The sequence below is a fragment of the Ambystoma mexicanum genome, unplaced genomic scaffold (assembly GCF_040938575.1).
Source record: "Ambystoma mexicanum isolate Mex_15411 unplaced genomic scaffold, UKY_AmexF1_1 Mex_scaf1, whole genome shotgun sequence".
In the NCBI taxonomy this organism is placed as follows: domain Eukaryota; kingdom Metazoa; phylum Chordata; class Amphibia; order Caudata; family Ambystomatidae; genus Ambystoma; species Ambystoma mexicanum.
This window is the reverse complement of record NW_027182324.1, coordinates 4,452,130-4,477,239: the sequence shown is the minus strand read 5'-3', so window position 1 is coordinate 4,477,239 and position 25,110 is coordinate 4,452,130. Positions and strand designations below refer to the sequence as shown.

Genomic DNA, 25,110 nt, shown 5'->3' with positions numbered 1-25,110 from the left:
TCTGTTGCAATATAACTTTTCAAAATGTTTTCCAATTGACTGAAACTCCATTGCACAAAACGAGCATGTCATTAATCGTTGATTTAGAGTGGACTGCATTGCCCAGTGTGTGTATTGAGGAGCACATGTTTGCCTTTACTGGGGAGCAAGTTTGCACTCATGAATGTGGCAAAACATTCAAATCCGTAAGTGGGTGAACATTAAAGTCCTAGATGCTGCAAATCTCTATATCTGGATACGGAATGACTGAAAAAAGTTATGTCTCCAGTGTCAAAATGTGTGTAATGCACTAGTAATTCATTTCCTTTATTGACCAGTGAGGTAGCCATGTATGGAGGCGCTGTAGAGTGAAAATCAAGTTTCAAATGGCAGTGATCCATGTGCCTGGATAGCTCAGTAGGTAGAGCATCAGACTTTTGATCTGAGGGTCCAGGGTTCAAGTCCCTGTTCAGGCGTACCTTTGCTTCTTTTACAAAAAATTAAGCAGGAAATATGAATTGCTCATTCTAATATGTGCTGTTTCTGATGGCATCGCAACCTTGGGCAATATGACTCTAAGGTAGTGGAGTCCAGAGTGCTTGGATGCTTTGCCAACATTTCAAGCCTGACTGTGCTTCTAAATAGCATGAAATAGCAATATTTGTACAAAGTTTTAATATTGGGGAGACAGATTGGTCCAAAAAAAAGCAGACAGGCGCTGCTGAGATTCGAACTCAGGATCTCCTGTTTACTAGACAGGCGCTTTAACCAACTAAGCCACAGCACCTTTTTTGCATCTGGTCTCCTTTCCTTCCTCATGTAATCATTCAGAAGTGAAATCCACTTTTTTAAGGCTGGGCTTCTGTTGCAATATAACTTTTCAAAATGTTTTCCAATTGACTGAAACTCCATTGCACAAAACGAGCATGTCATTAATCGTCGATTTAGAGTGGACTGCATTGCCCAGTGTGTGCATTGAGGAGCACATGTTTGTCTTTACTGGGGAGCAAGTTTGCACTCATGAATGTGGCAAAACATTCAAATCCGTAAGTGGGTGAACATTAAAGTCCTAGATGCTGCAAATCTCTATATCTGGATACGGAATGACTGAAAAAAGTTATGTATCCAGTGTCAAAATGTGTGTAATGCACTAGTAATTCATTTCCTTTATTGACCAGTGAGGTAGCCATGTATGGAGGTGCTGTAGAGTGAAAATCAAGTTTCAAATGGCAGTGATCCATCTGCCTGGATAGCTCAGTCGGTAGAGCATCAGACTTTTAATCTGAGGGTCCAGGGTTCAAGTCCCTGTTCAGGCGTACCTTTGCTTCTTTTACAAAAAATTTAGCAGGAAATATGAATTGCTCATTCTAATATGTGCTATTTCTGATGGCATCGCAACCTTGGGCAATATGACTCTAAGGTAGTGGAGTCCAGAGTTCTTGGATGCTTTGCCAACATTTCAAGCCTGACTGTGCTTCTAAATAGCATGAAATAGCAATCTTTGTACAAAGTTTTAATATTGGGGAGACAGATTGGTCGAAAAAAAAGCAGACAGGCGCTGCTGAGATTCGAACTCAGGATCTCCTGTTTACTAGACAGGCGCTTTAACCAACTAAGCCGCAGCACCTTTTTTGCATCTGGTCTCCTTTCCTTCCTCATGTAATCATTTAGAAGTGAAATCCACTTTTTTAAGGCTGGGCTTCTGTTGCAATATAACTTTTCAAAATGTTTTCCAATTGACTGAAACTCCATTGCACAAAACGAGCATGTCATTAATCGTCGATTTAGAGTGGACTGCATTGCCCAGTGTGTGCATTGAGGAGCACATGTTCGTCTTTACTGGGGAGCAAGTTTGCACTCATGAATGTGGCAAAACATTCAAATCCGTAAGTGGGTGAACATTAAAGTCCTAGATGCTGCAAATCTCTATATATGGATACGGAATGACTGAAAAAAGTTATGTCTCCAGTGTCAAAATGTGTGTAATGCACTAGTAATTCATTTCCTTTATTGACCAGTGAGGTAGCCATGTATGGAGGTGCTGTAGAGTGAAAATCAAGTTTCAAATGGCAGTGATCCATCTGCCTGGATAGCTCAGTCGGTAGAGCATCAGACTTTTAATCTGAGGGTCCAGGGTTCAAGTCCCTGTTCAGGTGTATCTTTGCTTCTTTTACAAAAAATTTAGCAGGAAATATGAATTGCTCATTCTAATATGTGCTATTTCTGATGGCATCGCAACCTTGGGCAATATGACTCTAAGGTAGTGGAGTCCAGAATTCTTGGATGCTTTGCCAACATTTCAAGCCTGACTTTGCTTCTAAATAGCATGAAATAACAATCTTTGTACAAAGTTTTAATATTGGGGAGACAGATTGGTCGAAAAAAAAGCAGACAGGCGCTGCTGAGATTCGAACTCAGGATCTCCTGTTTACTAGACAGGCGCTTTAACCAACTAAGCCACAGCACCTCTTTTGCATCTGATCTCCTGTCCTTCCTCATGTAATCATTTAGAAGTGAAATCCACTTTTTTTAAGGCTGGGCTTCTGTTGCAATATAACTTTACAAAATGTTTTCCAATTGACTGAAACTCCATTGCACAAAACGAGCATGTCATTAATCGTTGATTTAGAGTGGACTGCATTGCCCAGTGTGTGTATTGAGGAGCACATGTTCGCCTTTACTGGGGAGCAATTTTGCACTCATGAATGTGGCAAAACATTCAAATCCGTAAGTGGGTGAACATTAAAGTCCTAGATGCTGCAAATCTCTATATCTGGATACGGAATGACTGAAAAAAGTTATGTCTCCAGTGTCAAAATGTGTGTAATGCACTAGTAATTCATTTCCTTTATTGACCAGTGAGGTAGCCGTGTATGGAGGTGCTGTAGAGTGAAAATCAAGTTTCAAATGGGCAGTGATCTTTGTGCCTGGATAGCTCAGTCGGTAGAGCATCAGACTTTTAATCTGAGGGTCCAGGGTTCAAGTCCCTGTTCAGGCGTACCTTTGCTTCTTTTACAAAAAATTAAGCAGGAAATATGAATTGCTCATTCTAATATGTGCTATTTCTGATGGCATCGCAACCTTGGGCAATATGACTCTAAGGTAGTGGAGTCCAGAGTTCTTGGATGCTTTGCCAACATTTCAAGCCTGACTGTGCTTCTAAATAGCATGAAATAGCAATCTTTGTACAAAGTTTTAATATTGGGGAGACAGATTGGTCGAAAAAAAAGCAGACAGGCGCTGCTGAGATTCGAACTCAGGATCTCCTGTTTACTAGACAGGCGCTTTAACCAACTAAGCCACAGCACCTCTTTTGCATCTGATCTCCTTTCCTTCCTCATGTAATCATTTAGAAGTGAAATCCACTTTTTTTAAGGCTGGGCTTCTGTTGCAATATAACTTTACAAAATGTTTTCCAATTGACTGAAACTCCATTGCACAAAACGAGCATGTCATTAATCGTTGATTTAGAGTGGACTGCATTGCCCAGTGTGTGTATTGAGGAGCACATGTTTGCCTTTACTGGGGAGCAATTTTGCACTCATGAATGTGGCAAAACATTCAAATCCGTAAGTGGGTGAACATTAAAGTCCTAGATGCTGCAAATCTCTATATCTGGATACGGAATGACTGAAAAAAGTTATGTCTCCAGTGTCAAAATGTGTGTAATGCACTAGTAATTCATTTCCTTTATTGACCAGTGAGGTAGCCATGTATGGAGGCGCTGTAGAGTGAAAATCAAGTTTCAAATGGCAGTGATCCATGTGCCTGGTTAGCTCAGTCGGTAGAGCATCAGACTTTTGATCTGAGGGTCCAGGGTTCAAGTCCCTGTTCAGGCGTACCTTTGCTTCTTTTACAAAAAATTAAGCAGGAAATATGAATTGCTCATTCTAATATGTGCTATTTCTGATGGCATCGCAACCTTGGGCAATATGACTCTAAGGTAGTGGAGTCCAGAGTTCTTGGATGCTTTGCCAACATATCAAGCCTGACTGTGCTTCTAAATAGCATGAATTAGCAATCTTTGTACAAAGTTTTAATATTGGGGAGACAGATTGGTCGAAAAAAAGCAGACAGGCGCTGCTGAGATTCAAACTCAGGATCTCCTGTTTACTAGACAGGCGCTTTAACCAACTAAGCCACAGCACCTTTTTTGCATCTGGTCTCCTTTCCTTCCTCATGTAATCATTTAGAAGTGAAATCCACTTTTTTAAGGCTGGGCTTCTGTTGCAATATAACTTTTCAAAATGTTTTCCAATTGACTGAAACTCCATTGCACAAAACGAGCATGTCATTAATCGTCGATTTAGAGTGGACTGCATTGCCCAGTGTGTGCATTGAGGAGCACATGTTCGTCTTTACTGGGGAGCAAGTTTGCACTCATTAATGTGGCAAAACATTCAAATCCGTAAGTGGGTGAACATTAAAGTCCTAGATGCTGCAAATCTCTATATCTGGATACGGAATGACTGAAAAAAGTTATGTCTCCAGTGTCAAAATGTGTGTAATGCACTAGTTATTCATTTCCTTTATTGACCAGTGAGGTAGCCATGTATGGAGGTGCTGTAGAGTGAAAATCAAGTTTCAAATGGGCAGTGATCCCTGTGCCTGGATAGCTCAGTCGGTAGAGCATCAGACTTTTAATCTGAGGGTCCAGGGTTCAAGTCCCTGTTCAGGCGTATCTTTGCTTCTTTTACAAAAAATTTAGCAGGAAATATGAATTGCTCATTCTAATATGTGCTATTTCTGATGGCATCGCAACCTTGGGCAATATGACTCTAAGGTAGTGGAGTCCAGAATTCTTGGATGCTTTGCCAACGTTTCAAGCCTGACTGTGCTTCTAAATAGCATGAAATAACAATCTTTGTACAAAGTTTTAATATTGGGGAGACAGATTGGTTGAAAAAAAAGCAGACAGGTGCTGCTGAGATTCGAACTCAGGATCTCCTGTTTACTAGACAGGCGCTTTAACCAACTAAGCCACAGCACCTCTTTTGCATCTGATCTCCTGTCCTTCCTCATGTAATCATTTAGAAGTGAAATCCACTTTTTTTAAGGCTGGGCTTCTGTTGCAATATAACTTTGCAAAATGTTTTCCAATTGACTGAAACTCCATTGCACAAAACGAGCATGTCATTAATCGTCGATTTAGAGTGGACTGCATTGCCCAGTGTGTGCATTGAGGAGCACATGTTCGTCTTTACTGGGGAGCAAGTTTGCACTCATGAATGTGGCAAAACATTCAAATCCGTAAGTGGGTGAACATTAAAGTCCTAGATGCTGCAAATCTCTATATCTGGATACGGAATGACTGAAAAAAGTTATGTCTCCAGTGTCAAAATGTGTGTAATGCACTAGTAATTCATTTCCTTTATTGACCAGTGAGGTAGCCATGTATGGAGGTGCTGTAGAGTGAAAATCAAGTTTCAAAAGGGCAGTGATCCCTGTGCCTGGATAGCTCAGTCGGTAGAGCATCAGACTTTTAATCTTAGGGTCCAGGGTTCAAGTCCCTGTTCAGGCGTATCTTTGCTTCTTTTACAAAAAATTTAGCAGGAAATATGAATTGCTCATTCTAATATGTGCTATTTCTGATGGCATCGCAACCTTGGGCAATATGACTCTAAGGTAGTAGAGTCCAGAATTCTTGGATGCTTTGCCAACGTTTCAAGCCTGACTGTGCTTCTAAATAGCATGAAATAACAATCTTTGTACAAAGTTTTAATATTGGGGAGACAGATTGGTTGAAAAAAAAGCAGACAGGTGCTGCTGAGATTCGAACTCAGGATCTCCTGTTTACTAGACAGGCGCTTTAACCAACTAAGCCACAGCACCTCTTTTGCATCTGATCTCCTGTCCTTCCTCATGTAATCATTTAGAAGTGAAATCCACTTTTTTTAAGGCTGGGCTTCTGTTGCAATATAACTTTACAAAATGTTTTCCAATTGACTGAAACTCCATTGCACAAAACGAGCATGTCATTAATCGTCGATTTAGAGTGGACTGCATTGCCCAGTGTGTGCATTGAGGAGCACATGTTCGTCTTTACTGGGGAGCAAGTTTGCACTCATGAATGTGGCAAAACATTCAAATCCGTAAGTGGGTGAACATTAAAGTCCTAGATGCTGCAAATCTCTATATCTGGATACGGAATGACTGAAAAAAGTTATGTCTCCAGTGTCAAAATGTGTGTAATGCACTAGTAATTCATTTCCTTTATTGACCAGTGAGGTAGCCATGTATGGAGGTGCTGTAGAGTGAAAATCAAGTTTCAAATGGCAGTGATCCATCTGCCTGGATAGCTCAGTCGGTTGATCTGAGGGTCCAGGGTTCAAGTCCCTGTTCAGCGTACCTTTGCTTCTTTTACAAAAAATTAAGCAGGAAATATGAATTGCTCATTCTAATATGTGCTGTTTCTGATGGCATCGCAACCTTGGGCAATATGACTCTAAGGTAGTGGAGTCCAGAGTTCTTGGATGCTTTGCCAACATTTCAAGCCTGACTGTGCTTCTAAATAGCATGAAATAGCAATCTTTGTACAAAGTTTTAATATTGGGGAGACAGATTGGTCCAAAAAAAAGCAGACAGGCGCTGCTGAGATTCGAACTCAGGATCTCCTGTTTACTAGACAGGCGCTTTAACCAACTAAGCCACAGCACCTTTTTTGCATCTGGTCTCCTTTCCTTCCTCATGTAATCATTCAGAAGTGAAATCCACTTTTTTAAGGCTGGGCTTCTGTTGCAATATAACTTTTCAAAATGTTTTCCAATTGACTGAAACTCCATTGCACAAAACGAGCATGTCATTAATCGTCGATTTAGAGTGGACTGCATTGCCCAGTGTGTGCATTGAGGAGCACATGTTCGTCTTTACTGGGGAGCAAGTTTGCACTCATGAATGTGGCAAAACATTCAAATCCGTAAGTGGGTGAACATTAAAGTCCTAGATGCTGCAAATCTCTATATCTGGATACGGAATGACTGAAAAAAGTTATGTCTCCAGTGTCAAAATGTGTGTAATGCACTAGTAATTCATTTCCTTTATTGACCAGTGAGGTAGCCATGTATGGAGGTGCTGTAGAGTGAAAATCAAGTTTCAAATGGGCAGTGATCCTTGTGCCTGGATAGCTCAGTTGGTAGAGCATCAGACTTTTAATCTGAGGGTCCAGGGTTCAAGTCCCTGTTCAGGCGTACCTTTGCTTCTTTTACAAAAAATTAAGCAGGAAATATGAATTGCTCATTCTAATATGTGCTATTTCTGATGGCATCGCAACCTTGGGCAATATGACTCTAAGGTAGTGGAGTCCAGAGTTCTTGGATGCTTTGCCAACATTTCAAGCCTGACTGTGCTTCTAAATAGCATGAAATAGCAATCTTTGTACAAAGTTTTAATATTGGGGAGACAGATTGGTCGAAAAAAAAGCAGACAGGCGCTGCTGAGATTCGAACTCAGGATCTCCTGTTTACTAGACAGGCGCTTTAACCAACTAAGCCACAGCACCTTTTTTGCATCTGCTCTCCTTTCCTTCCTCATGTAATCATTTAGAAGTGAAATCCACTTTTTTAAGGCTGGGCTTCTATTGCAATATAACTTTTCAAAATGTTTTCCAATTGACTGAAACTCCATTGCACAAAACGAGCATGTCATTAATCGTCGATTTAGAGTGGACTTCATTGCCCAGTGTGTGCATTGAGGAGCACATGTTCGTCTTTACTGGGGAGCAAGTTTGCACTCATGAATGTGGCAAAACATTCAAATCCGTAAGTGGGTGAACATTAAAGTCCTAGATGCTGCAAATCTCTATATCTGGATACGGAATGACTGAAAAAAGTTATGTCTCCAGTGTCAAAATGTGTGTAATGCACTAGTAATTCATTTCCTTTATTGACCAGTGAGGTAGCCATGTATGGAGGTGCTGTAGAGTGAAAATCAAGTTTCAAATGGGCAGTGATCCCTGTGCCTTGATAGCTCAGTCGGTAGAGCATCAGACTTTTAATCTGAGGGTCCAGGGTTCAAGTTCCTGTTCAGGCGTACCTTTGCTTCTTTTACAAAAAATTAAGCAGGAAATATGAATTGCCCATTCTAATATGTGCTATTTCTGATGGCATCGCAACCTTGGGCAATATGACTCTAAGGTAGTGGAGTCCAGAGTTCTTGGATGCTTTGCCAACATTTCAAGCCTGACTGTGCTTCTAAATAGCATGAAATAGCAATCTTTGTACAAAGTTTTAATATTGGGGAGACAGATTGGTCGAAAAAAAGCAGACAGGCGCTGCTGAGATTCAAACTCAGGATCTCCTGTTTACTAGACAGGCGCTTTAACCAACTAAGCCACAGCACCTTTTTTGCATCTGGTCTCCTTTCCTTCCTCATGTAATCATTTAGAAGTGAAATCCACTTTTTTAAGGCTGGGCTTCTGTTGCAATATAACTTTTCAAAATGTTTTCCAATTGACTGAAACTCCATTGCACAAAACGAGCATGTCATTAATCGTCGATTTAGAGTGGACTGCATTGCCCAGTGTGTGCATTGAGGAGCACATGTTCGTCTTTACTGGGGAGCAAGTTTGCACTCATTAATGTGGCAAAACATTCAAATCCGTAAGTGGGTGAACATTAAAGTCCTAGATGCTGCAAATCTCTATATCTGGATACGGAATGACTGAAAAAAGTTATGTCTCCAGTGTCAAAATGTGTGTAATGCACTAGTTATTCATTTCCTTTATTGACCAGTGAGGTAGCCATGTATGGAGGTGCTGTAGAGTGAAAATCAAGTTTCAAATGGGCAGTGATCCCTGTGCCTGGATAGCTCAGTCGGTAGAGCATCAGACTTTTAATCTGAGGGTCCAGGGTTCAAGTCCCTGTTCAGGCGTATCTTTGCTTCTTTTACAAAAAATTTAGCAGGAAATATGAATTGCTCATTCTAATATGTGCTATTTCTGATGGCATCGCAACCTTGGGCAATATGACTCTAAGGTAGTGGAGTCCAGAATTCTTGGATGCTTTGCCAACGTTTCAAGCCTGACTGTGCTTCTAAATAGCATGAAATAACAATCTTTGTACAAAGTTTTAATATTGGGGAGACAGATTGGTTGAAAAAAAAGCAGACAGGTGCTGCTGAGATTCGAACTCAGGATCTCCTGTTTACTAGACAGGCGCTTTAACCAACTAAGCCACAGCACCTCTTTTGCATCTGATCTCCTGTCCTTCCTCATGTAATCATTTAGAAGTGAAATCCACTTTTTTTAAGGCTGGGCTTCTGTTGCAATATAACTTTGCAAAATGTTTTCCAATTGACTGAAACTCCATTGCACAAAACGAGCATGTCATTAATCGTCGATTTAGAGTGGACTGCATTGCCCAGTTTTTGCATTGAGGAGCACATGTTCGTCTTTACTGGGGAGCAAGTTTGCACTCATGAATGTGGCAAAACATTCAAATCCGTAAGTGGGTGAACATTAAAGTCCTAGATGCTGCAAATCTCTATATCTGGATACGGAATGACTGAAAAAAGTTATGTCTCCAGTGTCAAAATGTGTGTAATGCACTAGTAATTCATTTCCTTTATTGACCAGTGAGGTAGCCATGTATGGAGGTGCTGTAGAGTGAAAATCAAGTTTCAAATGGGCAGTGATCCTTGTGCCTGGATAGCTCAGTCGGTAGAGCATCAGACTTTTAATCTGAGGGTCCAGGGTTCAAGTCCCTGTTCAGGCGTACCTTTGCTTCTTTTACAAAAAATTAAGCAGGAAATATGAATTGCTCATTCTAATATGTGCTATTTCTGATGGCATCGCAACCTTGGGCAATATGACTCTAAGGTAGTGGAGTCCAGAGTTCTTGGATGCTTTGCCAACATATCAAGCCTGACTGTGCTTCTAAATAGCATGAAATAGCAATCTTTGTACAAAGTTTTAATATTGGGGAGACAGATTGGTCGAAAAAAAGCAGACAGGCGCTGCTGAGATTCGAACTCAGGATCTCCTGTTTACTAGACAGGCGCTTTAACCAACTAAGCCACAGCACCTTTTTTGCATCTGGTCTCCTTTCCTTCCTCATGTAATCATTTAGAAGTGAAATCCACTTTTTTAAGGCTGGGCTTCTGTTGCAATATAACTTTTTCAAAATGTTTTCCAATTGACTGAAACTCCATTGCACAAAACGAGCATGTCATTAATCGTCGATTTAGAGTGGACTGCATTGCCCAGTGTGTGCATTGAGGAGCACATGTTCGTCTTTACTGGGGAGCAAGTTTGCACTCATTAATGTGGCAAAACATTCAAATCCGTAAGTGGGTGAACATTAAAGTCCTAGATGCTGCAAATCTCTATATCTGGATACGGAATGACTGAAAAAAGTTATGTCTCCAGTGTCAAAATGTGTGTAATGCACTAGTAATTCATTTCCTTTATTGACCAGTGAGGTAGCCATGTATGGAGGAGCTGTAGAGTGCATCAGACTTTTAATCTTAGGGTCCAGGGTTCAAGTCCCTGTTCAGGCGTATCTTTGCTTCTTTTACAAAAAATTTAGCAGGAAATATGAATTGCTCATTCTAATATGTGCTATTTCTGATGGCATCGCAACCTTGGGCAATATGACTCTAAGGTAGTAGAGTCCAGAATTCTTGGATGCTTTGCCAACGTTTCAAGCCTGACTGTGCTTCTAAATAGCATGAAATAACAATCTTTGTACAAAGTTTTAATATTGGGGAGACAGATTGGTTGAAAAAAAAGCAGACAGGTGCTGCTGAGATTCGAACTCAGGATCTCCTGTTTACTAGACAGGCGCTTTAACCAACTAAGCCACAGCACCTCTTTTGCATCTGATCTCCTGTCCTTCCTCATGTAATCATTTAGAAGTGAAATCCACTTTTTTTAAGGCTGGGCTTCTGTTGCAATATAACTTTACAAAATGTTTTCCAATTGACTGAAACTCCATTGCACAAAACGAGCATGTCATTAATCGTCGATTTAGAGTGGACTGCATTGCCCAGTGTGTGCATTGAGGAGCACATGTTCGTCTTTACTGGGGAGCAAGTTTGCACTCATGAATGTGGCAAAACATTCAAATCCGTAAGTGGGTGAACATTAAAGTCCTAGATGCTGCAAATCTCTATATCTGGATACGGAATGACTGAAAAAAGTTATGTCTCCAGTGTCAAAATGTGTGTAATGCACTAGTAATTCATTTCCTTTATTGACCAGTGAGGTAGCCATGTATGGAGGTGCTGTAGAGTGAAAATCAAGTTTCAAATGGCAGTCATCCATCTGCGTGGATAGCTCAGTCGGTAGAGCATCAGACTTTTAATCTGAGGGTCCAGGGTTCAAGTCCCTGTTCAGGCGTACCTTTGCTTCTTTTACAAAAAATTAAGCAGGAAATATGAATTGCTCATTCTAATATGTGCTATTTCTGATGGCATCGCAACCTTGGGCAATATGACTCTAAGGTAGTGGAGTCCAGAGTTCTTGGATGCTTTGCCAACATATCAAGCCTGACTGTGCTTCTAAATAGCATGAAATAGCAATCTTTGTACAAAGTTTTAATATTGGGGAGACAGATTGGTCGAAAAAAAGCAGACAGGCGCTGCTGAGATTCGAACTCAGGATCTCCTGTTTACTAGACAGGCGCTTTAACCAACTAAGCCACAGCACCTTTTTCGCATCTGGTCTCCTTTCCTTCCTCATGTAATCATTTAGAAGTGAAATCCACTTTTTTAAGGCTGGGCTTCTGTTGCAATATAACTTTTAAAATGTTTTCCAATTGACTGAAACTCCATTGCACAAAACGAGCATGTCATTAATCGTCGATTTAGAGTGGACTGCATTGCCCAGTGTGTGCATTGAGGAGCACATGTTCGTCTTTACTGGGGAGCAAGTTTGCACTCATTAATGTGGCAAAACATTCAAATCCGTAAGTGGGTGAACATTAAAGTCCTAGATGCTGCAAATCTCTATATCTGGATACGGAATGACTGAAAAAAGTTATGTCTCCAGTGTCAAAATGTGTGTAATGCACTAGTAATTCATTTCCTTTATTGACCAGTGAGGTAGCCATGTATGGAGGTGATGTAGAGTGAAAATCAAGTTTCAAATGGCAGTGATCCATCTGCCTGGATAGCTCAGTCGGTAGAGCATCAGACTTTTAATCTGAGGGTCCAGGATTCAAGTCCCTGTTCAGGCGTACCTTTGCTTCTTTTACAAAAAATTAAGCAGGAAATATGAATTGCTCATTCTAATATGTGCTATTTCTGATGGCATCGCAACCTTGGGCAATATGACTCTAAGGTAGTGGAGTCCAGAGTTCTTGGATGCTTTGCCAACATATCAAGCCTGACTGTGCTTCTAAATAGCATGAAATAGCAATCTTTGTACAAAGTTTTAATATTGGGGAGACAGATTGGTCGAAAAAAAGCAGACAGGCGCTGCTGAGATTCGAACTCAGGATCTCCTGTTTACTAGACAGGCGCTTTAACCAACTAAGCCACAGCACCTTTTTTGCATCTGGTCTCCTTTCCTTCCTCATGTAATCATTTAGAAGTGAAATCCACTTTTTTAAGGCTGGGCTTCTGTTGCAATATAACTTTTCAAAATGTTTTCCAATTGACTGAAACTCCATTGCACAAAACGAGCATGTCATTAATCGTCGATTTAGAGTGGACTGCATTGCCGAGTGTGTGCATTGAGGAGCACATGTTCGTCTTTACTGGGGAGCAAGTTTGCACTCATGAATGTGGCAAAACATTAAAATCCGTAAGTGGGTGAACATTAAAGTCCTAGATGCTGCAAATCGCTATATCTGGATACGGAATGACTGAAAAAAGTTATGTCTCCAGTGTCAAAATGTGTGTAATGCACTAGTAATTCATTTCCTTTATTGACCAGTGAGGTAGCCATGTATGGAGGTGCTGTAGAGTGAAAATCAAGTTTCAAATGGGCAGTGATCCATGTGCCTGGATAGCTCAGTCGGTAGAGCATCAGACTTTTAATCTGAGGGTCCAGGGTTCAAGTCCCTGTTCAGGCGTACCTTTGCTTCTTTTACAAAAAATTTAGCAGGAAATATGAATTGCTCATTCTAATATGTGCTATTTCTGATGGCATCGCAACCTTGGGCAATATGACTCTAAGGTAGTGGAGTCCAGAGTTCTTGGATGCTTTGCCAACATATCAAGCCTGACTGTGCTTCTAAATAGCATGAAATAGCAATCTTTGTACAAAGTTTTAATATTGGGGAGACAGATTGGTCGAAAAAAAGCAGACAGGCGCTGCTGAGATTCGAACTCAGGATCTCCTGTTTACTAGACAGGCGCTTTAACCAACTAAGCCACAGCACCTTTTTCGCATCTGGTCTCCTTTCCTTCCTCATGTAATCATTTAGAAGTGAAATCCACTTTTTTAAGGCTGGGCTTCTGTTGCAATATAACTTTTAAAATGTTTTCCAATTGACTGAAACTCCATTGCACAAAACGAGCATGTCATTAATCGTCGATTTAGAGTGGACTGCATTGCCCAGTGTGTGCATTGAGGAGCACATGTTCGTCTTTACTGGGGAGCAAGTTTGCACTCATTAATGTGGCAAAACATTCAAATCCGTAAGTGGGTGAACATTAAAGTCCTAGATGCTGCAAATCTCTATATCTGGATACGGAATGACTGAAAAAAGTTATGTCTCCAGTGTCAAAATGTGTGTAATGCACTAGTAATTCATTTCCTTTATTGACCAGTGAGGTAGCCATGTATGGAGGTGATGTAGAGTGAAAATCAAGTTTCAAATGGCAGTGATCCATCTGCCTGGATAGCTCAGTCGGTAGAGCATCAGACTTTTAATCTGAGGGTCCAGGATTCAAGTCCCTGTTCAGGCGTACCTTTGCTTCTTTTACAAAAAATTAAGCAGGAAATATGAATTGCTCATTCTAATATGTGCTATTTCTGATGGCATCGCAACCTTGGGCAATATGACTCTAAGGTAGTGGAGTCCAGAGTTCTTGGATGCTTTGCCAACATATCAAGCCTGACTGTGCTTCTAAATAGCATGAAATAGCAATCTTTGTACAAAGTTTTAATATTGGGGAGACAGATTGGTCGAAAAAAAGCAGACAGGCGCTGCTGAGATTCGAACTCAGGATCTCCTGTTTACTAGACAGGCGCTTTAACCAACTAAGCCACAGCACCTTTTTTGCATCTGGTCTCCTTTCCTTCCTCATGTAATCATTTAGAAGTGAAATCCACTTTTTTAAGGCTGGGCTTCTGTTGCAATATAACTTTTCAAAATGTTTTCCAATTGACTGAAACTCCATTGCACAAAACGAGCATGTCATTAATCGTCGATTTAGAGTGGACTGCATTGCCGAGTGTGTGCATTGAGGAGCACATGTTCGTCTTTACTGGGGAGCAAGTTTGCACTCATGAATGTGGCAAAACATTAAAATCCGTAAGTGGGTGAACATTAAAGTCCTAGATGCTGCAAATCGCTATATCTGGATACGGAATGACTGAAAAAAGTTATGTCTCCAGTGTCAAAATGTGTGTAATGCACTAGTAATTCATTTCCTTTATTGACCAGTGAGGTAGCCATGTATGGAGGTGCTGTAGAGTGAAAATCAAGTTTCAAATGGGCAGTGATCCATGTGCCTGGATAGCTCAGTCGGTAGAGCATCAGACTTTTAATCTTAGGGTCCAGGGTTCAAGTCCCTGTTCAGGCGTATCTTTGCTTCTTTTACAAAAAATTTAGCAGGAAATATGAATTGCTCATTCTAATATGTGCTATTTCTGATGGCATCGCAACCTTGGGCAATATGACTCTAAGGTAGTAGAGTCCAGAATTCTTGGATGCTTTGCCAACGTTTCAAGCCTGACTGTGCTTCTAAATAGCATGAAATAACAATCTTTGTACAAAGTTTTAATATTGGGGAGACAGATTGGTTGAAAAAAAAGCAGACAGGTGCTGCTGAGATTCGAACTCAGGATCTCCTGTTTACTAGACAGGCGCTTTAACCAACTAAGCCACAGCACCTCTTTTGCATCTGATCTCCTGTCCTTCCTCATGTAATCATTTAGAAGTGAAATCCACTTTTTTTAAGGCTGGGCTTCTGTTGCAATATAACTTTACAAAATGTTTTCCAATTGACTGAAACTCCATTGCACAAAACGAGCATGTCATTAATCGTCGATTTAGAGTGGACTGCATTGCCCAGTGTGTGCATTGAGGAGCACATGTTCGTCTTTACTGGGGAGCAAGTTTGCACTCATGAATGTGGCAAAACATTCAAATCCGTAAGTGGGTGAACATTAAAGTCCTAGATGCTGCAAATCTCTATATCTGGATACGGAATGACTGAAAAAAGTTATGTCTCCAGTGTCAAAATGTGTGTAATGCACTAGTAATTCATTTCCTTTATTGACCAGTGAGGTAGCCATGTATGGAGGTGCTGTAGAGTGAAAATCAAGTTTCAAATGGCAGTGATCCATCTGCCTGGATAGCTCAGTCGGTTGATCTGAGGGTCCAGGGTTCAAGTCCCTGTTCAGCGTACCTTTGCTTCTTTTACAAAAAATTAAGCAGGAAATATGAATTGCTCATTCTAATATGTGCTGTTTCTGATGGCATCGCAACCTTGGGCAATATGACTCTAAGGTAGTGGAGTCCAGAGTTCTTGGATGCTTTGCCAACATTTCAAGCCTGACTGTGCTTCTAAATAGCATGAAATAGCAATCTTTGTACAAAGTTTTAATATTGGGGAGACAGATTGGTCCAAAAAAAAGCAGACAGGCGCTGCTGAGATTCGAACTCAGGATCTCCTGTTTACTAGACAGGCGCTTTAACCAACTAAGCCACAGCACCTTTTTTGCATCTGGTCTCCTTTCCTTCCTCATGTAATCATTCAGAAGTGAAATCCACTTTTTTAAGGCTGGGCTTCTGTTGCAATATAACTTTTCAAAATGTTTTCCAATTGACTGAAACTCCATTGCACAAAACGAGCATGTCATTAATCGTCGATTTAGAGTGGACTGCATTGCCCAGTGTGTGCATTGAGGAGCACATGTTCGTCTTTACTGGGGAGCAAGTTTGCACTCATGAATGTGGCAAAACATTCAAATCCGTAAGTGGGTGAACATTAAAGTCCTAGATGCTGCAAATCTCTATATCTGGATACGGAATGACTGAAAAAAGTTATGTCTCCAGTGTCAAAATGTGTGTAATGCACTAGTAATTCATTTCCTTTATTGACCAGTGAGGTAGCCATGTATGGAGGTGCTGTAGAGTGAAAATCAAGTTTCAAATGGGCAGTGATCCTTGTGCCTGGATAGCTCAGTTGGTAGAGCATCAGACTTTTAATCTGAGGGTCCAGGGTTCAAGTCCCTGTTCAGGCGTACCTTTGCTTCTTTTACAAAAAATTAAGCAGGAAATATGAATTGCTCATTCTAATATGTGCTATTTCTGATGGCATCGCAACCTTGGGCAATATGACTCTAAGGTAGTGGAGTCCAGAGTTCTTGGATGCTTTGCCAACATTTCAAGCCTGACTGTGCTTCTAAATAGCATGAAATAGCAATCTTTGTACAAAGTTTTAATATTGGGGAGACAGATTGGTCGAAAAAAAAGCAGACAGGCGCTGCTGAGATTCGAACTCAGGATCTCCTGTTTACTAGACAGGCGCTTTAACCAACTAAGCCACAGCACCTTTTTTGCATCTGCTCTCCTTTCCTTCCTCATGTAATCATTTAGAAGTGAAATCCACTTTTTTAAGGCTGGGCTTCTATTGCAATATAACTTTTCAAAATGTTTTCCAATTGACTGAAACTCCATTGCACAAAACGAGCATGTCATTAATCGTCGATTTAGAGTGGACTTCATTGCCCAGTGTGTGCATTGAGGAGCACATGTTCGTCTTTACTGGGGAGCAAGTTTGCACTCATGAATGTGGCAAAACATTCAAATCCGTAAGTGGGTGAACATTAAAGTCCTAGATGCTGCAAATCTCTATATCTGGATACGGAATGACTGAAAAAAGTTATGTCTCCAGTGTCAAAATGTGTGTAATGCACTAGTAATTCATTTCCTTTATTGACCAGTGAGGTAGCCATGTATGGAGGTGCTGTAGAGTGAAAATCAAGTTTCAAATGGGCAGTGATCCCTGTGCCTTGATAGCTCAGTCGGTAGAGCATCAGACTTTTAATCTGAGGGTCCAGGGTTCAAGTTCCTGTTCAGGCGTACCTTTGCTTCTTTTACAAAAAATTAAGCAGGAAATATGAATTGCCCATTCTAATATGTGCTATTTCTGATGGCATCGCAACCTTGGGCAATATGACTCTAAGGTAGTGGAGTCCAGAGTTCTTGGATGCTTTGCCAACATTTCAAGCCTGACTGTGCTTCTAAATAGCATGAAATAGCAATCTTTGTACAAAGTTTTAATATTGGGGAGACAGATTGGTCGAAAAAAAGCAGACAGGCGCTGCTGAGATTCAAACTCAGGATCTCCTGTTTACTAGACAGGCGCTTTAACCAACTAAGCCACAGCACCTTTTTTGCATCTGGTCTCCTTTCCTTCCTCATGTAATCATTTAGAAGTGAAATCCACTTTTTTAAGGCTGGGCTTCTGTTGCAATATAACTTTTCAAAATGTTTTCCAATTGACTGAAACTCCATTGCACAAAACGAGCATGTCATTAATCGTCGATTTAGAGTGGACTGCATTGCCCAGTGTGTGCATTGAGGAGCACATGTTCGTCTTTACTGGGGAGCAAGTTTGCACTCATTAATGTGGCAAAACATTCAAATCCGTAAGTGGGTGAACATTAAAGTCCTAGATGCTGCAAATCTCTATATCTGGATACGGAATGACTGAAAAAAGTTATGTCTCCAGTGTCAAAATGTGTGTAATGCACTAGTTATTCATTTCCTTTATTGACCAGTGAGGTAGCCATGTATGGAGGTGCTGTAGAGTGAAAATCAAGTTTCAAATGGGCAGTGATCCCTGTGCCTGGATAGCTCAGTCGGTAGAGCATCAGACTTTTAATCTGAGGGTCCAGGGTTCAAGTCCCTGTTCAGGCGTATCTTTGCTTCTTTTACAAAAAATTTAGCAGGAAATATGAATTGCTCATTCTAATATGTGCTATTTCTGATGGCATCGCAACCTTGGGCAATATGACTCTAAGGTAGTGGAGTCCAGAATTCTTGGATGCTTTGCCAACGTTTCAAGCCTGACTGTGCTTCTAAATAGCATGAAATAACAATCTTTGTACAAAGTTTTAATATTGGGGAGACAGATTGGTTGAAAAAAAAGCAGACAGGTGCTGCTGAGATTCGAACTCAGGATCTCCTGTTTACTAGACAGGCGCTTTAACCAACTAAGCCACAGCACCTCTTTTGCATCTGATCTCCTGTCCTTCCTCATGTAATCATTTAGAAGTGAAATCCACTTTTTTTAAGGCTGGGCTTCTGTTGCAATATAACTTTGCAAAATGTTTTCCAATTGACTGAAACTCCATTGCACAAAACGAGCATGTCATTAATCGTCGATTTAGAGTGGACTGCATTGCCCAGTTTGTGCATTGAGGAGCACATGTTCGTCTTTACTGGGGAGCAAGTTTGCACTCATGAATGTGGCAAAACATTCAAATCCGTAAGTGGGTGAACATTAAAGTCCTAGATGCTGCAAATCTCTATATCTGGATACGGAATGACTGAAAAAAGTTATGTCTCCAGTGTCAAAATGTGTGTAATGCACTAGTAATTCATTTCCTTTATTGACCAGTGAGGTAGCCATGTATGGAGGTGCTGTAGAGTGAAAATCAAGTTTCAAATGGGCAGTGATCCTTGTGCCTGGATAGCTCAGTTGGTAGAGCATCAGACTTTTAATCTGAGGGTCCAGGGTTCAAGTCCCTGTTCAGGCGTACCTTTGCTTCTTTTACAAAAAATTAAGCAGGAAATATGAATTGCTCATTCTAATATGTGCTATTTCTGATGGCATCGCAACCTTGGGCAATATGACTCTAAGGTAGTGGAGTCCAGAGTTCTTGGATGCTTTGCCAACATATCAAGCCTGACTGTGCTTCTAAATAGCATGAAATAGCAATCTTTGTACAAAGTTTTAATATTGGGGAGACAGATTGGTCGAAAAAAAGCAGACAGGCGCTGCTGAGATTCGAACTCAGGATCTCCTGTTTACTAGACAGGCGCTTTAACCAACTAAGCCACAGCACCTTTTTTGCATCTGGTCTCCTTTCCTTCCTCATGTAATCATTTAGAAGTGAAATCCACTTTTTTAAGGCTGGGCTTCTGTTGCAATATAACTTTTCAAAATGTTTTCCAATTGACTGAAACTCCATTGCACAAAACGAGCATGTCATTAATCGTCGATTTAGAGTGGACTGCATTGCCCAGTGTGTGCATTGAGGAGCACATGTTCGTCTTTACTGGGGAGCAAGTTTGCACTCATGAATGTGGCAAAACATTCAAATCCGTAAGTGGGTGAACATTAAAGTCCTAGATGCTGCAAATCTCTATATCTGGATACGGAATGACTGAAAAAAGTTATGTCTCCAGTGTCAAAATGTGTGTAATGCACTAGTAATTCATTTCCTTTATTGACCAGTGAGGTAGCCATGTATGGAGGTGCTGTAGAGTGAAAATCAAGTTTCAAATGGGCAGTGATCCCTGTGCCTGGATAGCTCAGTCGGTAGAGCATCAGACTTTTAATCTGAGGGTCCAGGGTTCAAGTCCCTGTTCAGGCGTACCTTTGCTTCTTTTACAAAAAATTAAGCAGGAAATATGAATTGCTCATTCTAATATGTGCTATTTCTGATGGCATCGCAACCTTGGGCAATATGACTCTAAGGTAGTGGAGTCCAGAGTTCTTGGATGCTTTGCCAACATATCAAGCCTGACTGTGCTTCTAAATAGCATGAAATAGCAATCTTTGTACAAAGTTTTAATATTGGGGAGACAGATTGGTCGAAAAAAAGCAGACAGGCGCTGCTGAGATTCGAACTCAGGATCTCCTGTTTACTAGACAGGCACTTTAACCAACTAAGCCACAGCACCTTTTTTGCATCTGGTCTCCTTTCCTTCCTCATGTAATCATTTAGAAGTGAAATCCACTTTTTTAAGGCTGGGCTTCTGTTGCAATATAACTTTTAAAATGTTTTCCAATTGACTGAAACTCCATTGCACAAAACGAGCATGTCATTAATCGTCGATTTAGAGTGGACTGCATTGCCCAGTGTGTGCATTGAGGAGCACATGTTCGTCTTTACTGGGGAGCAAGTTTGCACTCATTAATGTGGCAAAACATTCAAATCCGTAAGTGGGTGAACATTAAAGTCCTAGATGCTGCAAATCTCTATATCTGGATACGGAATGACTGAAAAAAGTTATGTCTCCAGTGTCAAAATGTGTGTAATGCACTAGTAATTCATTTCCTTTATTGACCAGTGAGGTAGCCATGTATGGAGGTGCTGTAGAGTGAAAATCAAGTTTCAAATGGGCAGTGATCCCTGTGCCTGGATAGCTCAGTTGGTAGGGCATCAGACTTTTAATCTGAGGGTCCAGGGTTCAAGTCCCTGTTCAGGCGTATCTTTGCTTCTTTTACAAAAAATTTAGCAGGAAATATGAATTGCTCATTCTAATATGTGCTATTTCTGATGGCATCGCAACCTTGGGCAATATGACTCTAAGGTAGTGGAGTCCAGAATTCTTGGATGCTTTGCCAACATTTCAAGCCTGACTGTGCTTCTAAATAGCATGAAATAACAATCTTTGTACAAAGTTTTAATATTGGGGAGACAGATTGGTCGAAAAAAAAGCAGACAGGCGCTGCTGAGATTCGAACTCAGGATCTCCAGTTTACTAGACAGGCGCTTTAACCAACTAAGCCACAGCACCTCTTTTGCATCTGATCTCCTGTCCTTCCTCATGTAATCATTTAGAAGTGAAATCCACTTTTTTTAAGGCTGGGCTTCTGAAATTTTGCACTCATGAATGTGGCAAAACATTCAAATCCGTAAGTGGGTGAACATTAAAGTCCTAGATGCTGCAAATCTCTATATCTGGATACGGAATGACTGAAAAAAGTTATGTCTCCAGTGTCAAAATGTGTGTAATGCACTAGTAATTCATTTCCTTTATTGACCAGTGAGGTAGCCATGTATGGAGGTGCTGTAGAGTGAAAATCAAGTTTCAAATGGGCAGTGATCCTTGTGCCTGGATAGCTCAGTCGGTAGAGCATCAGACTTTTAATCTGAGGGTCCAGGGTTCAAGTCCCTGTTCAGGCGTACCTTTGCTTCTTTTACAAAAAATTAAGCAGGAAATATGAATTGCTCATTCTAATATGTGCTATTTCTGATGGCATCGCAACCTTGGGCAATATGACTCTAAGGTAGTGGAGTCCAGAGTTTTTGGATGCTTTGCCAACATTTCAAGCCTGACTGTGCTTCTAAATAGCATGAAATAGCAATCTTTGTACAAAGTTTTAATATTGGGGAGACAGATTGGTCGAAAAAAAAGCAGACAGGCGCTGCTGAGATTCGAACTCAAGATCTCCTGTTTACTAGACAGGCGCTTTAACCAACTAAGCCACAGCACCTTTTTGGCATCTGGTTTCCTTTCCTTCCTCATGTAATCATTTAGAAGTGAAATCCACTTTTTTAAGGCTGGGCTTCTATTGCAATATAACTTTTCAAAATGTTTTCCAATTGACTGAAACTCCATTGCACAAAACGAGCATGTCATTAATCGTCGATTTAGAGTGGACTGCATTGCCCAGTGTGTGCATTGAGGAGCACATGTTCGTCTTTACTGGGGAGCAAGTTTGCACTCATGAATATGGCAAAACATTAAAATCCGTAAGTGGGTGAACATTAAAGTCCTAGATGCTGCAAATCGCTATATCTGGATACGGAATGACTGAAAAAAGTTATGTCTCCAGTGTCAAAATGTGTGTAATGCACTAGTAATTCATTTCCTTTATTGACCAGTGAGGTAGCCATGTATGGAGGTGCTGTAGAGTGAAAATCAAGTTTCAAATGGGCAGTGATCCCTGTGCCTGGATAGCTCAGTGGGTAGAGCATCAGACTTTTAATCTGAGGGTCCAGGGTTCAAGTCCCTGTTCAAGCGTATCTTTGCTTCTTTTACAAAAAATTTAGCAGGAAATATGAATTGCTCATTCTAATATGTGCTATTTCTGATGGCATCGCAACCTTGGCCAATATGACTCTAAGGTAGTGGAGTCCAGAATTCTTGGATGCTTTGCCAACATTTCAAGCCTGACTGTGCTTCTAAATAGCATGAAATAGCAATCTTTGTACAAAGTTTTAATATTGGGGAGACAGATTGGTCGAAAAAAAAGCAGACAGGCGCTGCTGAGATTCGAACTCAGGATCTCCTGTTTACTAGACAGGCGCTTTAACCAACTAAGCCACAGCACCACTTTTGCATCTGATCTCCTGTCCTTCCTCATGTAATCATTTAGAAGTGAAATCCACTTTTTTTAAGGCTGGGCTTCTGTTGCAATATAACTTTACAAAATGTTTTCCAATTGACTGAAACTCCATTGCACAAAACGAGCATGTCATTAATCGTTGATTTAGAGTGGACTGCATTGCCCAGTGTGTGCATTGAGGAGCACATGTTCGTCTTTACTGGGGAGCAAGTTTGCACTCATGAATGTGGCAAAACATTCAAATCCGTAAGTGGGTGAACATTAAAGTCCTAGATGCTGCAAATCTCTATATCTGGATACGGAATGACTGAAAAAAGTTATGTCTCCAGTGTCAAAATGTGTGTAATGCACTAGTAATTCATTTCCTTTATTGACCAGTGAGGTAGCCATGTATGGAGGTGCTGTAGAGTGAAAATCAAGTTTCAAATGGCAGTGATCCATCTGCCTGGATAGCTCAGTCGGTAGAGCATCAGACTTTTAATCTGAGGGTCCAGGGTTCAAGTCCCTGTTCAGGCGTACCTTTGCTTCTTTTACAAAAAATTAAGCAGGAAATATGAATTGCTCATTCTAATATGTGCTGTTTCTGATGGCATCGCAACCTTGGGCAATATGACTCTAAGGTAGTGGAGTCCAGAGTTCTTGGATGCTTTGCCAACATTTCAAGCCTGACTGTGCTTCTAAATAGCATGAAATAGCAATATTTGTACAAAGTTTTAATATTGGGGAGACAGATTGGTCCAAAAAAAAGCAGACAGGCGCTGCTGAGATTCGAACTCAGGATCTCCTGTTTACTAGACAGGCGCTTTAACCAACTAAGCCACAGCACCTTTTTTGCATCTGGTCTCCTTTCCTTCCTCATGTAATCATTCAGAAGTGAAATCCACTTTTTTAAGGCTGGGCTTCTGTTGCAATATAACTTTTCAAAATGTTTTCCAATTGACTGAAACTCCATTGCACAAAACGAGCATGTCATTAATCGTCGATTTAGAGTGGACTGCATTGCCCAGTGTGTGCATTGAGGAGCACATGTTCGTCTTTACTGGGGAGCAAGTTTGCACTCATGAATGTGGCAAAACATTCAAATCCGTAAGTGGGTGAACATTAAAGTCCTAGATGCTGCAAATCTCTATATCTGGATACGGAATGACTGAAAAAAGTTATGTATCCAGTGTCAAAATGTGTGTAATGCACTAGTAATTCATTTCCTTTATTGACCAGTGAGGTAGCCATGTATGGAGGTGCTGTAGAGTGAAAATCAAGTTTCAAATGGCAGTGATCTATCTGCCTGGATAGCTCAGTCGGTAGAGCATCAGACTTTTAATCTGAGGGTCCAGGGTTCAAGTCCCTGTTCAGGCGTACCTTTGCTTCTTTTACAAAAAATTAAGCAGGAAATATGAATTGCTCATTCTAATATGTGCTATTTCTGATGGCATCGCAACCTTGGGCAATATGACTCTAAGGTAGTGGAGTCCAGAGTTCTTGGATGCTTTGCCAACATATCAAGCCTGACTGTGCTTCTAAATAGCATGAAATAGCAATCTTTGTACAAAGTTTTAATATTGGGGAGACAGATTGGTCGAAAAAAAGCAGACAGGCGCTGCTGAGATTCGAACTCAGGATCTCCTGTTTACTAGACAGGCACTTTAACCAACTAAGCCACAGCACCTTTTTTGCATCTGGTCTCCTTTCCTTCCTCATGTAATCATTTAGAAGTGAAATCCACTTTTTTAAGGCTGGGCTTCTGTTGCAATATAACTTTTAAAATGTTTTCCAATTGACTGAAACTCCATTGCACAAAACGAGCATGTCATTAATCGTCGATTTAGAGTGGACTGCATTGCCCAGTGTGTGCATTGAGGAGCACATGTTCGTCTTTACTGGGGAGCAAGTTTGCACTCATTAATGTGGCAAAACATTCAAATCCGTAAGTGGGTGAACATTAAAGTCCTAGATGCTGCAAATCTCTATATCTGGATACGGAATGACTGAAAAAAGTTATGTCTCCAGTGTCAAAATGTGTGTAATGCACTAGTAATTCATTTCCTTTATTGACCAGTGAGGTAGCCATGTATGGAGGTGCTGTAGAGTGAAAATCAAGTTTCAAATGGGCAGTGATCCCTGTGCCTGGATAGCTCAGTCGGTAGGGCATCAGACTTTTAATCTGAGGGTCCAGGGTTCAAGTCCCTGTTCAGGCGTATCTTTGCTTCTTTTACAAAAAATTTAGCAGGAAATATGAATTGCTCATTCTAATATGTGCTATTTCTGATGGCATCGCAACCTTGGGCAATATGACTCTAAGGTAGTGGAGTCCAGAATTCTTGGATGCTTTGCCAACATTTCAAGCCTGACTGTGCTTCTAAATAGCATGAAATAACAATCTTTGTACAAAGTTTTAATATTGGGGAGACAGATTGGTCGAAAAAAAAGCAGACAGGCGCTGCTGAGATTCGAACTCAGGATCTCCAGTTTACTAGACAGGCGCTTTAACCAACTAAGCCACAGCACCTCTTTTGCATCTGATCTCCTGTCCTTCCTCATGTAATCATTTAGAAGTGAAATCCACTTTTTTTAAGGCTGGGCTTCTGAAATTTTGCACTCATGAATGTGGCAAAACATTCAAATCCGTAAGTGGGTGAACATTAAAGTCCTAGATGCTGCAAATCTCTATATCTGGATACGGAATGACTGAAAAAAGTTATGTCTCCA

The 25,110-nt window shown here is 40.7% G+C and overlaps 24 non-coding genes across 24 annotated transcripts; 3 read left to right on the top strand and 21 right to left on the bottom strand.

Annotated features, from left to right (window-relative positions):
• Positions 1–692: 692 nt before the first annotated feature.
• On the bottom strand, positions 693–766 carry TRNAT-AGU (transfer RNA threonine (anticodon AGU)). Its single transcript has one exon. It is a non-coding gene; the product is annotated as a tRNA-Thr (tRNA).
• A 1,606-nt stretch (positions 767–2,372) lies between these two features.
• Positions 2,373–2,446, bottom strand: TRNAT-AGU (transfer RNA threonine (anticodon AGU)). The gene has a single exon. It is a non-coding gene; the product is annotated as a tRNA-Thr (tRNA).
• Positions 2,447–3,214: 768 nt separating this feature from the next.
• On the bottom strand, positions 3,215–3,288 carry TRNAT-AGU (transfer RNA threonine (anticodon AGU)). Its single transcript has one exon. It is a non-coding gene; the product is annotated as a tRNA-Thr (tRNA).
• Positions 3,289–4,895: 1,607 nt separating this feature from the next.
• TRNAT-AGU (transfer RNA threonine (anticodon AGU)) lies at positions 4,896–4,969 on the bottom strand. The gene has a single exon. It is a non-coding gene; the product is annotated as a tRNA-Thr (tRNA).
• A 768-nt stretch (positions 4,970–5,737) lies between these two features.
• Positions 5,738–5,811, bottom strand: TRNAT-AGU (transfer RNA threonine (anticodon AGU)). The gene has a single exon. It is a non-coding gene; the product is annotated as a tRNA-Thr (tRNA).
• Positions 5,812–6,562: 751 nt separating this feature from the next.
• TRNAT-AGU (transfer RNA threonine (anticodon AGU)) lies at positions 6,563–6,636 on the bottom strand. The gene has a single exon. It is a non-coding gene; the product is annotated as a tRNA-Thr (tRNA).
• A 457-nt stretch (positions 6,637–7,093) lies between these two features.
• On the top strand, positions 7,094–7,166 carry TRNAK-UUU (transfer RNA lysine (anticodon UUU)). Its single transcript has one exon. It is a non-coding gene; the product is annotated as a tRNA-Lys (tRNA).
• A 237-nt stretch (positions 7,167–7,403) lies between these two features.
• On the bottom strand, positions 7,404–7,477 carry TRNAT-AGU (transfer RNA threonine (anticodon AGU)). Its single transcript has one exon. It is a non-coding gene; the product is annotated as a tRNA-Thr (tRNA).
• A 1,607-nt stretch (positions 7,478–9,084) lies between these two features.
• TRNAT-AGU (transfer RNA threonine (anticodon AGU)) lies at positions 9,085–9,158 on the bottom strand. Its single transcript has one exon. It is a non-coding gene; the product is annotated as a tRNA-Thr (tRNA).
• Positions 9,159–9,925: 767 nt separating this feature from the next.
• TRNAT-AGU (transfer RNA threonine (anticodon AGU)) lies at positions 9,926–9,999 on the bottom strand. Its single transcript has one exon. It is a non-coding gene; the product is annotated as a tRNA-Thr (tRNA).
• A 711-nt stretch (positions 10,000–10,710) lies between these two features.
• Positions 10,711–10,784, bottom strand: TRNAT-AGU (transfer RNA threonine (anticodon AGU)). Its single transcript has one exon. It is a non-coding gene; the product is annotated as a tRNA-Thr (tRNA).
• A 766-nt stretch (positions 10,785–11,550) lies between these two features.
• TRNAT-AGU (transfer RNA threonine (anticodon AGU)) lies at positions 11,551–11,624 on the bottom strand. Its single transcript has one exon. It is a non-coding gene; the product is annotated as a tRNA-Thr (tRNA).
• Positions 11,625–12,388: 764 nt separating this feature from the next.
• TRNAT-AGU (transfer RNA threonine (anticodon AGU)) lies at positions 12,389–12,462 on the bottom strand. The gene has a single exon. It is a non-coding gene; the product is annotated as a tRNA-Thr (tRNA).
• A 766-nt stretch (positions 12,463–13,228) lies between these two features.
• Positions 13,229–13,302, bottom strand: TRNAT-AGU (transfer RNA threonine (anticodon AGU)). Its single transcript has one exon. It is a non-coding gene; the product is annotated as a tRNA-Thr (tRNA).
• Positions 13,303–14,066: 764 nt separating this feature from the next.
• TRNAT-AGU (transfer RNA threonine (anticodon AGU)) lies at positions 14,067–14,140 on the bottom strand. Its single transcript has one exon. It is a non-coding gene; the product is annotated as a tRNA-Thr (tRNA).
• Positions 14,141–14,907: 767 nt separating this feature from the next.
• TRNAT-AGU (transfer RNA threonine (anticodon AGU)) lies at positions 14,908–14,981 on the bottom strand. The gene has a single exon. It is a non-coding gene; the product is annotated as a tRNA-Thr (tRNA).
• A 751-nt stretch (positions 14,982–15,732) lies between these two features.
• TRNAT-AGU (transfer RNA threonine (anticodon AGU)) lies at positions 15,733–15,806 on the bottom strand. Its single transcript has one exon. It is a non-coding gene; the product is annotated as a tRNA-Thr (tRNA).
• Positions 15,807–16,263: 457 nt separating this feature from the next.
• On the top strand, positions 16,264–16,336 carry TRNAK-UUU (transfer RNA lysine (anticodon UUU)). Its single transcript has one exon. It is a non-coding gene; the product is annotated as a tRNA-Lys (tRNA).
• A 237-nt stretch (positions 16,337–16,573) lies between these two features.
• Positions 16,574–16,647, bottom strand: TRNAT-AGU (transfer RNA threonine (anticodon AGU)). Its single transcript has one exon. It is a non-coding gene; the product is annotated as a tRNA-Thr (tRNA).
• Positions 16,648–18,254: 1,607 nt separating this feature from the next.
• TRNAT-AGU (transfer RNA threonine (anticodon AGU)) lies at positions 18,255–18,328 on the bottom strand. Its single transcript has one exon. It is a non-coding gene; the product is annotated as a tRNA-Thr (tRNA).
• Positions 18,329–18,786: 458 nt separating this feature from the next.
• TRNAK-UUU (transfer RNA lysine (anticodon UUU)) lies at positions 18,787–18,859 on the top strand. Its single transcript has one exon. It is a non-coding gene; the product is annotated as a tRNA-Lys (tRNA).
• A 236-nt stretch (positions 18,860–19,095) lies between these two features.
• On the bottom strand, positions 19,096–19,169 carry TRNAT-AGU (transfer RNA threonine (anticodon AGU)). The gene has a single exon. It is a non-coding gene; the product is annotated as a tRNA-Thr (tRNA).
• Positions 19,170–22,316: 3,147 nt separating this feature from the next.
• TRNAT-AGU (transfer RNA threonine (anticodon AGU)) lies at positions 22,317–22,390 on the bottom strand. Its single transcript has one exon. It is a non-coding gene; the product is annotated as a tRNA-Thr (tRNA).
• Positions 22,391–23,157: 767 nt separating this feature from the next.
• TRNAT-AGU (transfer RNA threonine (anticodon AGU)) lies at positions 23,158–23,231 on the bottom strand. Its single transcript has one exon. It is a non-coding gene; the product is annotated as a tRNA-Thr (tRNA).
• Between the last annotated feature and the right edge of the window lie 1,879 nt (positions 23,232–25,110).